Source organism: Triticum aestivum, chromosome 5D (assembly GCF_018294505.1).
Source record: "Triticum aestivum cultivar Chinese Spring chromosome 5D, IWGSC CS RefSeq v2.1, whole genome shotgun sequence".
Classification (NCBI taxonomy): Eukaryota; Viridiplantae; Streptophyta; class Magnoliopsida; order Poales; family Poaceae; genus Triticum; species Triticum aestivum.
In genome coordinates, this window is record NC_057808.1 from 501,052,165 (window position 1) to 501,066,993 (window position 14,829).

Genomic DNA, 14,829 nt, shown 5'->3' on the forward strand with positions numbered 1-14,829 from the left:
TTCTATGGGCCGTAGAAACAATGGGCCTTCTACGGGCCGTAGAAACAATGGGCCTTTTGCGGGCCGTATCATCAATGGGCCTTATACGGGTCGTATGATCGATTGGCCAAACATACCGCATTATGGCCGTAAACGGGCTATAGTTGGAATCGTCCGTTCATGGGCCGACCATAACGGGCCATCGTTAATAGGCCGTATTTGGTGATGCTATGAAAATGGCCCAACAGACTAACGGTCCACAAACGGGCCGACTGTAACGACGGGCTGAATTTGGCCCACAAGCAGAAAATGATAGTAACGGGCCGTAAGTAACCGAATGCTGCAAATGAGCCCAAGAATAAATGGGACCTCAGAAGGCCGAAAGTTAACTTGGGCTGGAAACGGCCCAACGGAATAATGGGCTGTTAATGTGTATAAAGTGATACACTGTTCATTACGGGCCAGTTTCACCACGGGCCGTTAATGGGTGTAAAGTAATACACTGTTCATTACAGGTCAGTTTCAGCACGGGCCGCTAATGGGCCAAGAGTTACAAAGGGCCTCATATGGGCCGAAAGACGTCATGGGCTATACATGGGCGAGAAGTGAAAACGGGATGGAATCATATTGGATGGCCCAGATGACGCTACTGGGCCTAATTCGGATAGGGCGTAACGGGCCTTGGGTTAGCAGGCTGTAAATGGGCTATATGCGAACAGGCCGTTAACAGGCTTTCCATGGGCCGGCCCACCAGCTTTTGACCAAGTCAAATGGGCCGGCCTTTTCACAGGAATGGGCCACTGTTGGGCCGTGCCACGTGTCGACGTATCATAGGCGCCTTCTGTCCAGTGAGTGGATGACATCTGTCCCAACGATGAGCCGACACGTGTTTCCTCTAGCCAATGATGATTTTACACGTGGAAAATCCCCATTGGTCGGGGCTGTTAACGGGTTATCGGATCCAAAACCTGACCCGATAGCTTAACGGCGTTCCGTTACGGTGGATGACACGTGTTGGTCACCCTTGACAAAAGCACTTCTGTGACGCGCGATTTATCATCATGGAAGTGGACACTTCCGTGATGATAATTTTGGTAATGTCATGGAACACTTCTACGACGGCACAGGTATGACTATCTTGATTCTGTCATAAATTTGTCATGGATGTACATGCATGACAAAAAACGCGACCTACTGTGACAAACACGTATCATCACGGAAGTGTATTTTTTTGTAGTGATACACCCCCACCGTATGGGTGTGGCAGGATACTACGGCGTGAAACTGATATGGGACCAGGAGGACAAAGAAGCAGTAGCGGCGGGTGGGAATCCAGCCTTTAGTGAAATCAGGGGCCAACGCACCAGAGACTACTTGCGGCCACGTGCAAAGTGTTGGGGAACGTAGCAATAATTCAAAATTTTCTACGCATCACCAAGATTAATCTATGGAGTCATCTAGCAACGAGAGAGAGGAGTGCATCTACATACCCTTGTAGATCGCGAGCGGAAGCGTTCAAGAGAACGGGGTTGATGGAGTCGTACTCGTCGTGATCCAAATCACCGATGATCCTAGCGCCGAACGGACGGCACCTCCGCGTTCAACACACGTACGAAGCAGTGACGTCTCCTCCTTCTTGATCCAGCAAGGGGGAAGGAGAGGTTGATGGAGATCCAGCAGCACGACGGCGTGGTGGTGGAAGTAGCGGGATTCCAACAGGGCTTCGCCAAGCGCTGCGGGAGGAGGGAGATGTGTCACGGGAGGGAGAGGGAGGCGCCAGGGCTTGGGTTTGCTGCCCTCCCTTCCCCCCACTATATATAGGGCCAAGGGAGAGGGGGGGCGCAGCCTTGGCCCTTCCTCCAAGGAAGGGTGCGGCCAGGGAGGAGTCCATCCTCCCCAAGGCACCTAGGAGGTGCCTTCCCCCTTTAGGACTCCCCATTTACCTTATCTCTTGGCGCATGGGCCTCTTGGGGCTGGTTCCCTTGGCCCATATAGGCCAAGGCGCACACCCCACAGCCCATGTCGTCCCCCCGGGGCAGGTGGACCCCTTGGTGGACCCCCGGACCCCTTTCGGCACTCCCGGTACAATACCGATAATGCGCGAAACTTTTCCGGCGACCAAAACAAGACTTCCCATATATAAATCTTTACCTCCGGACCATTCCAGAACTCCTCGTGACGTCCGGGATCTCATCCGGGACTCCGAACAACTTTCGGGTTACCGCATACTAATATCTCTACAACCCTAGCGTCACCGAACCTTAAGTGTGTAGACCCTACGGGTTCGGGAGACACGCAGACATGACCGAGACGACTCTCCGGTCAATAACCAACAGCGGGATCTGGATACCCATGTTGGCTCCCACATGCTCCTCGATGATCTCATCGGATGAACCACGATGTCGAGGATTCAATCAATCCCGTATACAATTCCCTTTGTCTACCGGTATAGTACTTGCCCGAGATTCGATCGTCGGTATCCCGATACCTTGTTCAATCTCTTTACCGGCAAGTCTCTTTACTCGTTCCGTAACACATCATCCCGTGATCAAATCCTTGGTCACATTGTGCACATTATGATGATGTCCTACCGAGTGGGCCCAGAGATACCTCTTCGTTTACACGGAGTGACAAATCCCAGTCTCGATTCGTGCCAACCCAACAGACACTTTCGGAGATACTGTAGTGCACCTTTATAGCCACCCAGTTACGTTGTGACGTTTGGTACACCCAAAGCATTCCTACGGTATCCGGGAGTTGCACAATCCCATGGTCTAAGGAAATGATACTTGACATTAGAAAAGCTCTTAGCAAACGAACTACACGATCTTGTGCTAGGCTTAGGATTGGGTCTTGTCCATCACATCATTCTCCTAATGATGTGATCCCGTTATCAACGACATCCAATATCCATGGTCAGGAAACCGTAACCATCTATTGATCAACGAGCTAGTCAACTAGAGGCTTACTAGGGACATGGTGTTGTCTATGTATCCACACATGTATCTGAGTTTCCTATCAATACAATTCTAGCATGGATAATAAACGATTATCATGAACAAGGAAATATAATAATAACCAATTTATTATTGCCTCTAGGGCATATTTCCAACAATCTCCCACTTGCACTAGAGTCAATAATCTAGTTCACATCACCATGTGATTAACACTCACAGGTCACATCACCATGTGACCAACATCCAAAGAGTTTACTAGAGTCAACAATCTAGTTCACATCACTATGTGATTAACACTCAATGAGTTCTGGTTTGATCATGTTATGCTTGTGAGAGAGGTTATTAGTCAACGGGTCTGAACCTTTCAGATCCGTGTGTGCTTTACGAATATCTATGTCATCTTGTGGATGCTACCACGAGCTACTTGGAGCCATTTCAAATAACTGCTCTACTATACGAATCCGGTTTACTACTCAGAGTCATCCGGATTAGTGTCAAAGTTCGCATCGACGTAACCCTTTACGACGAACTCCTTTTCACCTCCATAATCGAGAAAATTCCTTAGTCCACTAGATACTGAGGATAAGTTCGACCGCTGTCATGTGATCCATTCCCGGATCACTATTGTACCCCTTGACCAACTCATGGCAAGGCACACTTCATGTGTGGTACACAGCATAGCATACTGTAGACCCTACGTCTAAAGCATAGGGACGACCTTCGTCCTTTCTCTCTCTTCTGCTGTGGTCAGGTCTTGAGTCTTACTCAATACTCACACCTTGTAACACAACCAAGAACTCCTTCTTTGCTGATCTATTTTGAACTCTTTCAAAATCATGTCAAGGTGTGCGTTCTTTGAAAGTATCATCAGGCGTCTTGATCTATCTCTATAGATCTTGATGCCCAATATGTAAGCAGCTTTATCCAGGTCTTCCTTTGAAAAACTCCTTTCAAACAACCCTTTATGCTTTCCAGAAATTCTACATCATTTCGGATCAACAATATGTTATTCACATATACTTATCAGAAATGTTGTAGCGCTCCCACTCACTTTATTGTAAATACAAGTTTCTAAGAAACTTTGTATAAACCCAAAAACTTTGATCACTCCATCAAAGCGTATATTCTGACTCCGAGATGCTTGCTCTAATCCATGGAAGGATCGCTGGAGCTAGCATACCTTTTAGCATCCTTAGGATGGACAAAACCTTTCTGATTGTATCACATACAACCTTTCCTTACGAAAACTGGTAAGGAAACTTGTTTTGACATCCATCTGCCAGATTTCATAAATGCAGCTAATGCTAACATGATTCCGACGGACTTAAGCATCGCTACGGATGAGAAAATCTCATCGTAGTCAACTCCTTGAACTTGTGAAAATACTCTTTGCCACAAGTCGAGCTTCATAGACGGTAACATTACCGTCCATGTCCGTGTTCTTCTTAAAGATCCATTTATCTCAATGGCTTGCCGATCATCGGGCAAGTTCACCAAAGTCCATGCTTTGTTCTGATACATGGATCCTATCTCGGATTTCATGGCTTCTAACCATTTGTCGGAATATGGGCCCACCTTTGCTTCTCCATAGCTCGTAGGTTCAGTATTGTCTAACAACATGATATCTAAGACAGGATTACCGTACCACTCAGGAGTAGTACATATCCTTGTCGACCTACGAGGTTTGGTAGTGACTTGATCCGAAGTTTCATGATCACTATCATAAGCTTCCAGTTCAATTGGTGTAGGTGCCACAGGAACAACTTCCTGTGCCCTGCTACACACTAGTTGAAGTGACGGTTCAATAACCTTATCAAGTCTCCACCATCCTCCCACTCAATTCTTTCGAGAGAAACTTTTCCTCGAGAAAGGAACCGTTTCTAGAAGCAATTACTTTTGCTTCCAGATCTGAAATAGGAGGTATACCCAACTATTTTGGGTATTCTTATGAAGATGCATTTATCCGCTTTGGGTTCGAGCTTATCAGCCTGAAACTTTTTCACATAAGCGTCGCAGCCCCAAACTTTTAAGAAACGACAACTTAGGTTTCTCTAAACGGTGTCGTCTCAACGGAATTGCATGGTGCCCTATTTAAAGTGAATGCGGTTGTCTCTAATGCCTAACCCATAAACGATAGTGGTAATTCGATAAGAGACATCATGGTATGCACCATATTCAATAGGGTGCAGTTATGATGTTCGGACACACCATCACACTATAGTGTTCCAAGCGGTATTAGTCGTGAAACAATTTCCACAATTTCTTAATTGTGTGCCAAACTCGTAACTCAGATATTCATCTCTATGATCATATCACAAACATTTTATCCTCTTGTCACGACGATCTTCAACTTCACTCTGAAATTACTTGAACCTTTCAATAATTCAGACTTGTGTTTCATCAAGTAAACATACTTAGCATCTACTCAAATCATCTGTGAAGTAAGAGCATAATGATATTCACTGCATGCCTCAGCACTCATTGGACTGCACACATCAAAACGTGTTACTTCCAACAAGTTGCTTTCTTGTTCCATCTTACTGAAAACGAGGCCTTTCAGTCATCTTGCCCATGTGGTATGATTTGCATGTCTCAAGTGATTCAAAATCAAGTGAGTGCAAACGATCCATCTGCATGGAGTTTCTTCATGCATATATACCAATAGACATGGTTTGCATGTCTCAATCTTTAAAAAATGAGTGAGTCCAAAGATCCATCTACATGGAGCTTCTTCATGCGTTCTATACCAATATGACTCAAATGGCAGTGCCACAAGTATGTGGTACTATCATTACTATTTTATATCTTTTGGCACGAACATGTGTATCACTACGATTGAGATTCATTTTAGGTGCAAGACCATTGAAGGTATTATTCAAATAAACAGAGTAAACATTATTCTCCTTAAATGAATAACCGTATTGCGATAAACATAATCCAATCATGTTTATGCTCAACGCAAACACCAAATAACAATTATTTAGGTTTGACACCAATCTCGATGGTAGAGGGAGCATGCGATGCTTGATCGCATCAACCTTGGAAACACTTCCAACACATATCGTCATCTCACCTTTAGCTAGTCTCCGTTTATTCCGCAGCTTTTATTTCGAGTTACTAACACTTAGCAACCGCACCGGTATCTAATACCCTTGTGCTTCTAGGAGTACTAGTAAAGTACACATTCATATAATGTATATCCAATATACTTCTGTCGACCTTGCCTGCCTTCTCATCTACCAAGTATCTAGGGTAGTTCTGCTTCAGTGACCGTTCCCCTCATTACAGAAGCACTTAGTCTCGGGTTTGGGTTCAACCTTGGATTCTCCACTAGAGCAGCAAATGATTTGCTGTTTCATGAAGTATCCCTTTTGCCCTTGTGTCGTGGAATTAACACGTCAGATGTCCTAGGTGTAAGGACTTAGTCATGAGGCCAACGCATCTATGTAGTAGATTGAGAGGGGTTGATTGGGATGAGATACGCAGGGCGGATCAACGCACAAGACGAGGGTTTAGACAGCTTCGGGCCCCGGGAAACATCATCCGGTAACAACCCTACATGCTGTTTGTGGCTAGGTCTCATTATGCTTATGAGAGATTCGCCGGTAAGCCGGCTCTTTGTGTCTAGCCCTAGAGATTGTTTCTTGTTGCTCGTCCCTCTTTGGGGAGCCCTGCCCCTCCTTATATAAGTTAGAGGGGCGGGTTACATGTGGAGTCCTAGTAGGACTAGGACTAATCTATCTTCTCTTACAAGTTAATTACAAGTCCGGGTCTTGCTTCCTCGCAAAGGAAATATTCGTCATCCCTTTCTTCTTAAGCCGGCCCATCATCACATGAGCCAGCCTTCCGGGCCTTGGGCCTAGTCTTCTATCTGACCCGTCGTCGGGGCCATCCGTGAGTCGTCCGGCTCGTGAGTCATCTGACAGTGAGCCGCCAGACCCGTGAGTCGCCAGTCCTCCGGCGGGTCACGGTGAAGCGCCAAGTCCGGCCGGGTCATACTTCCGGCCGGGTCATACCACGGGGTATATCCCCGACATTAGCCCCCAGTTTAATTTGGATTTATCCATGTTAAACTAATCTGCAATATAAACACAAGAACAAATTTGACAGGTTGTGTTCCGGGTTAAATATTCTTTGTAAGCCGGCACATGATCATCCTTATTTCCTTGTCATCTTCCTTCTTGATATGTATCCATAATCTCATAGCAAATCTCTTTAGCAGATATGTTCAAATTTTGCCAATGCAAAAAATCCAGATACTTCCTTTGAAAAATCCGGGTCAACAGGCCAGCTTCAGAGTCAATTTGCTGACATTGGTCTCTTGTTGAGAAATATTGTAAGAGATAATCCACTTGAGTCGGCTTTCAATGCTCTGACTTGACAAAAATATTGGTCTTCACATATTCAACTTATATTCAGTCGGCTTAAAGATATAAAACTTGCCGGTTTATGAGTACCAAAATTGCCGGGTTATAAATAGATGATGCCAAGTCATAATTGTCACCGACGCCGGTTTATGATTTTTGCAGACACCAGGTCAATCTGATTTACTCAAAGCTGAGAATTTGAAGATATTTCTCCCTTATATCCATATTACCTGTAGCCCCCAAGGGTCGGTTTAATCAGCATGAATAAGCCGGGACTTATCACCATGGCTTTAAATAAAATCTAGTTGTGTAGCCCCCATGAGTCGGCTATAGTCATAGTAGTGCAGCCGGGTCATCCTAGAATTGTCTTCAGCAGAGAGCAATATACATTAGCCCCCAAGTGTCGGGTCATTATGTAATAATGAGCAGGGACTTTGTAAATATGATGATGTAAATTTGAGCAGTAACGTGTAGCCCCCAAGGGCCGAGTCATTATGCAATAATGAGCAGGGACTTTGTAAATATGATTCATTGATAATAACATCATATGATGTAATCTCCACCATGGGGCTTGAACCCACGTCCACAAGGTTAAGAGCTTTGTACTCTACCAACTGAATAGTGGATCTTTCAATATAATGGATTAAGGCTTGTGTACCTTGAATTTTCGACAGGAGCAATTGGTAGCCCCTAAGGGCCGGCTCATTTAGAATGTGATGAGTCGGGTCTTCAATAAGTTGAGCAAAAAATGACTTTGCATTAGCCCCCAAGTGCCATGGTGCATGCTGGCAGTGACATGGGACTTGCATATTTGATGTAATATCAATTTGAATAATGTAGCCCCCAAGTGCCGGGTCGTAAGCCTGCAGCGACTCGGGACTATTCCTTCCATTGTAGAATAAATCATATCCATTGATAAAATAATAGCCATTGCGCCAAAGCGACTTTGAATACCTCATCTGTTGATAAGTAAATCAGGAGTTTAAATACCCGACGGCTCTTGGCCGATGGCGATTTAATACGCCTCCATTGTAAGCCGGAATTTTTAGAACCCGGTGGCTTATATCCTTGGAGAAAATCCAGAACAGATAATCATTTTGAAGCATCAATTTTAATGATGAGCTTGAACTTAAGCATTTGTATAAGTCACAGTTCTGCAAATCCTGCACAGAGTTTTAAACAACATACGCCCTGGCGACTTAATATCAAAAGCCAGGGCGGGTAACCACCCAAATGTAGTCTTATCCTGCACACAAGTATATCGCAAGATCCCTTGGCGGTTTACCGCAAGGCATGTCATAATATCTCACATATAACCACTATGATATTGAATTTGTACTGCCGGTTTACATGACCTGTGTAGTAAGGGCGATAACCCAATCCTCAGAAGCCAATGCTTCCACATAGATGATGATTGTCATAAGCTGGCGATTTACCATTGAAAATCAAGCCGGGTTAAATAACAACCACTCATATACACTTTAGATATGAAAAAGAGCTTCAAATAAAATCCAAAAATTGTTTGCAAAAAGAGACTTCAAAATTTTTGAGGCTTCTGATTCGAATACGATCAGAAAACCGTCCCAAAGGGGTTAAGCTAAGATTCGAATACGATCATATAGCCCCCAGTGGCTTTGGCGTTGCCGATCAAGAGGGTACCGACAGCTATGTTCTCTTTGGTTCGAATACGACCTATGTTTGAACAGGAAGCCCCCAAATGACCTTGAGAGTTGTTTAACGACGCTGATTCGAATACGATCCACGTCGGTTCCCAAAGGGGGTTGAGCTATGGTTCAAATATGACCAAGAAACTCCCCAATGAGCTCGGCAGTGTGCCAGTCAAGTGGGCATCGACAGCTATGTTCTCTTTGGTTCGAATACGACCTATGTTTGAACAGGAAGCCCCCAAGTGATCATGAGAATATTTATCGACTCTGATTCAAATACGATCAGGGTCACACCAAAAGGGTTAAGCTAAATTCGAATACGATCAGCTCCCAATGGACATTTACCTATGTTTGAGTTGTGCTTTGTAACAGACTCTTTAGTCCCTTTAATTTTTCCTTGAACCGGATTTTGAACCGGATTGGGAGCTTCAAAGCTTTGTGGCAGATAAATTTCTCTTGAACCGGATTTTAAACCGGAATCTTTATTTTGAACCGCAATTTTCTGACAGCCTTTAAATTTTCATCAATATGGTAGCAACCTCCGGAACCGGGTTATCATTCCCTCCAACGACTCGGGGTTCCCGAGTCATGTCAGTCATGTCACTGTAGCCCCCGAGTCTCAAGATGACTCGAGGAGTTGGCTTGAGATTCTCCATATTTAACCGTGATATAAACCGGCATAACTTGTATATCATTGGTGTTGATAGCACGATGTGTATCCACAGAAGGTTGAGGTGACTGCGGCGGGTTATAAATGATCCTGTATGAGCCGTGTCAGCAACTCGGCCAATGGTTCCTTCCAACTGGTTGTTTGAAGTTCAACCAAACTGTAGTGACGGCGACTTGTGCGCATGTCCATTGAGCCATCCGGTGCAGACGGCGGTTGATAGTATATGATAATTACCTCCATTTTGTTGAAAGAAAACCGGGCTTCCCAAGTAGTGACTTACTCATACTCAATAATCAGCTCACGCAGACGGGTGTGGCCCGGTATGTTGATATAGACCAGGCCGCGAGAGGCGGACGGAAAAGACGACCTCAGCATCGGCTCAGACAGATGAACCGGCCGCGGTGTTGTAAACTGGTGCGGTCGGGCGAGTTAACCACGTCATTTTGATGTAGTGAACAATTGTCCTGCATCAACAATATTGCAGACCAAGACAAAGATAAACTGCTTTTTGACAAAATAATATGTACCAATAAAATATATTTTAGATGGATATCACCTGATGTGCCAGGCCGGAAATAATCCGCCATGAAATTGATGATCGCTAGGTGAAGTGGAAGTTGCTCACGGGTGAACCGGCCGCGGCGTGGTAAACCGGTGTGGACGGGTGAGTCGGACGTGACCTTTATAAGCCGGCGCGGACAGTGAGTCGGCCACGGCGTTGTAAGCTGGCGCAGACACGTGAACCGGCCACGAGGGCGGACGGGTGAGTCGTCCGTGGCGCTGTAAGGCAGCGCGGACTGGCGAGTCGGCCGGCGCGTTGATGAAAACCGGACCGCGACACGCCTGTCCGTGAAGCCGCGCGACATAACACCACCCCTTTTTCTTTTAATAGTCGCCCTGCGTAAGAATATTACAGGGCAGAGTAATTGTTCTCAGAAGAATTAATATGTGCTAAAAATACTGGGAACAGATAGCACCTGATTTATTTTCCGGATAAACGCAGATGCAGGCATTAGATAATGCTGGTTAAACGTCAGACAAAAATCCACAGCCTGTCTCACTTTGACTGTTCTGATGTAGTACTTCCCCACACTCCTTTTCTTCATACAGCAATTAGCAAAGGACAGCACGCAGGGGCGTGGGTTAGACTGAGTGAGGCCGTGGTAGCGCCGGCTGGCTAGATAGATTAATTAATCGCCTGTCCTGGTCACTAATTAGGACCAGTAGTGCTAGCGTATATTTTCTTCCTTGATGGATGGTCTAGCAGTAGGATGATTCAAGGACTGGACAGATTGCTTGGCATAGCGACGGAGGCGGTGGCTCAGAGGCACACAGGGCGGCTCATAACAGGTAGAGGAGGCTTGTGGCACGGCTTACTCGAAGCGATTCAGGTCAGCAGTGGTTTCAGCAGGAGGCAGTGATGGCGCAACTCAGCGCGAGACTGGCGGTTTAAGCACGCGCGGGCGTGGCCACAGCGGGACGAGATGACCCGGCGGGGCAAACCACGGCAGTGGGCTGGTCCGCAGGTCAGCAGAACAGGGGCCAGCCCTAGGCGGCGACTCAGAGGCCGAAGCGAGGCGGAAGTAAACCGGCGGAGTCGAATCACGACCCAGGCGGCTCAGGGCCGACCGGGCGGTGGCGGTGACCCGGGGTGAGGCCGGTGTTGCGCAAACGGCGGGTCAACACACACGGAATCGGTGGTAGGCGACTTGGCGGGCCAGGCAGCGGTGACGGTTCTGGCGGAGGCGACAGCTCGAGTTGGGCGGAGTCGCGGGCCCGACTTAGTCCCGCCGGCGAGGGGTCCCGGGCGGCTCAGAAGCAGTACGACGGCGCAGAAGATGGCCTGGGCGGCGGCGGCTCAGGGCGCGGTTGGAGGCGGGTCGCCCAGAGAAGCGACGTGTCAGGCAGCAAGGCGGAGTCGGCCCACGGGCGCTGCGAGCCCGGAGGTGATTGGAGACCGGAGCGGCTCAGCAGAGGCGGGCGCCTCAAGGCGTTGACGCGGGCGGGGACGACGGTCGAGTCCGGGTCATGGCCGGCTTTGAAGTAGTGGCTCGGCGACGCTGCGTATGGCAGCTCAAGCAGAGCTGCAGAGGTGGCGGCAACTCGAGGCCTTGGGTCACAACGGCGAAGAGCGGACGGCACCACGGTGGCTCAGTAAGGGTTGCTCGAGGCGGCTGAAGACGGCGGGTTGGAACCTCCAAGGCGCCTCAGCTAGCCGCAGCCAGAACAGAGACGACCGTCAGCGGCGACTGACGGAGGCGCAGAGTCCGAGTCCAATCCCCCCGTCCGTGTCCTCGTTTGGGTCGTTGGATATAGTGGCTCCAGGCCAAGCGAAGCGAGGTCGTGGCGCTCTAGGTCAGTGGTAGAGGTATTGACCATGGCTCGGCGGGTCAAAATTGTGCCACGCTTGAGGTGATTGCGACAGAGCCGTGATTGTGGTCAGCAAGAGGCGCTGGCGTTAGACAAGGGTGAGTTAGACTCGGCGTGATGCCGCTTCAGACTCGGTCAACAGAACAATCTCCTTCCCTGTAGCTAGCAATCAATTCCTTATCAATCTTCCCAAACGGTGTCCGATCCATAGTCTGATTATAACTTGATTGGGACTCGACGGCGGCTCATCGCGTCTGCTGATCTGCACTTCTGATCTGGTAAACCAGCACCGAACAAATGGAGCTCCGACCACATGATTACAGATCAAGATTTACCCAGCCGACGAAAACAGGTTGTAGTGAAAAACGATTGTGTTGGCAACTCTTGATCTGACTGTTTATTTGGACCAGCGAAGGCTGGTTTTTCTTGAACTCAATTTCGTGCTGCTAGCTCCAAAATTGACCAGCGAACTTTAACCATCAACTAGATGGCGAACATATTGATCCCTAAAGGTTTCCCTCCAAGAACTCATCACCACCGTGCGCGGGCCCCATGGTGGGCGCCAACTGTCGTGGAATTAACACGTCAGATGTCCTAGGTGTAAGGACTTAGTCGTGAGGCCAACGCATCTATGTAGTAGCTTGAGAGGGGTTGATTGGGATGAGAGACGCAGGGCGGATCAACGCACAAGACGAGGGTTTAGACAGCTTCGGGCCCCGGGAAACATCATCCGGTAACAGCCCTACATGCTGTTTGTGGCTAGGTCTCATTGTGCTTATGAGAGAGTCGTCGGTAAGCCGGCTCTTTGTGTCTAGCCCTAGAGATTGTTTCTTGTTGCTCGTCCCTCTTTGGGGAGCCCTGCCCCTCCTTATATAAGTTAGAGGGGCGGGTTACATGTGGAGTCCTAGTAGGACTAGGACTAGTCTATCTTCTCTTACAAGTTAATTACAAGTCCGGGTCTTGCTTCCTCGTAAAGGAAATATTCGTCATCCCTTTCTTCTTAAGCCGGCCCATCATCACATGAGCCAGCCTTCTGGGCCTTGGGCCTAGTCTTCTATCTGACCCGTCGTCGGGGCCATCCGTGAGTCGTCCGGCTCGTGAGTCATCTGACAGTGAGCCGCCAGACCCGTGAGTCGCCAGTCCTCCGGCGGGTCACGGTGAAGCGCCAAGTCCGGCCGGGTCATACTTCCGGCCGGGTCATACCGCGGGGTATATCCCCGACACCTTGCCCTTCTAGAAACTAGTGGTTTTACTAACCATCAACAATTGATGCTCCTTCTTGATTTCTACTTTCGTGGTGTCAAACATCACGAGTTGCTCAAGGATCATCATGTCTATCCCTGATATGTTATAGTTCACCACGAAGCTCTAATAGCTTGGTGGCAGTGACTATGGAGAACCATCACTATCTCATCTGGAAGATTAACTCCCACTCGATTCAAGCGATTGTGGTATTCAGACAATCTGAGCACATGCTCAACGATTGAGCTTTTCTCCCTTAGTCTGCAGGCTTAAGAAACTTGTCAGAGGTCTCATACCTCTTGACGTGGGCACTAGTCTGAAATCCCAATTTCAATCTTCGGAACATCTCATATGTTCTGTGACGTTTCAAAATGTCTTTGGTGCCACAATTCTAAACCGTTAGCATTATGCACTGAACTATCACGTAGTCATCAAAACGTGTATGTCAGATGTTTCGCAACATCTACAGACGACGCTGAGGTTCAGCACACCGAGCGGTGCATTAAGGACATAAGCCTTCTGTGCAGCAATGAGGACAATCCTCAGTTTACGGACCTAGTCCGCATAATTGCTACTATCAACTTTCAACTAAATTTTCTCTAGGAACATATCTTAAACAGTAGAACTAAAGCGTAAGCTATGACATAATTTGCAAAGACCTTTTGACTATGTTCATGATAATTAAGTTCATCTGATTATTTTATGAACTCCCACTCAGATAGACATCCCTCTAGTCATCTAAGTGATACATGATCCGAGTCAAACTAGCCCGTGTCCGATCATCACGTGAGACGGACTAGTCATCATCGGTGAACATCTCCATGTTGATCATATCTACTATACGACTCATGTTCGACCTTTCGGTCTCTTGTGTTCCGAGGCCATGTATGTACATGCTAGGCTCGTCAAGTCAACCTAAGTGTTTCGCATGTGTTCCGAGGCCATGTCTGTACATGCTAGGCTCGTCAACACCCGTTGTATTCGAACGTTAGAATCTATCACACCCGATCATCACGTGGTGCTTCGAAACAACGAACCTTCGCAACGGTGCACAGTTAGGGGGAACACGTCTCTTGAAATTTTAGTGAGGGATCATCCTTTTTATGCTACCGTCGTTCTAAGCAAATAAGATGTAAACATGATAAACATCACATGCAAATCATAAAGTGACATGATATGGCCAATATCATCTTGCGCCTTTTGATCTCCATCTTCGAGGCGCGGCATGATCACCTTCGTCACCGGCATGACACCATGATCTCCATCATCATGATCTCCATCATCGTGTCTTTATGAAGTTGTCTCGCCAACTATTACTTCTACTACTATGGCTAACGGTTAGCAATAAAGTAAAGTAATTACATGGCGTTTTTCAGTGACACGCAGGTCATACAATAAATTAAGACAACTCCTATGGCTCCTGCCGGTTGTCATACTCATCGACATGCAAGTCGTGATTCCTATTACAAGAACATGATCAATCTCATACATCACATATATCATTCATCACATCCTTTTGGCCATATCACATCACATAGCATACCCTGCAAAAACAAGTTAGACGTCCTCTAATTGTT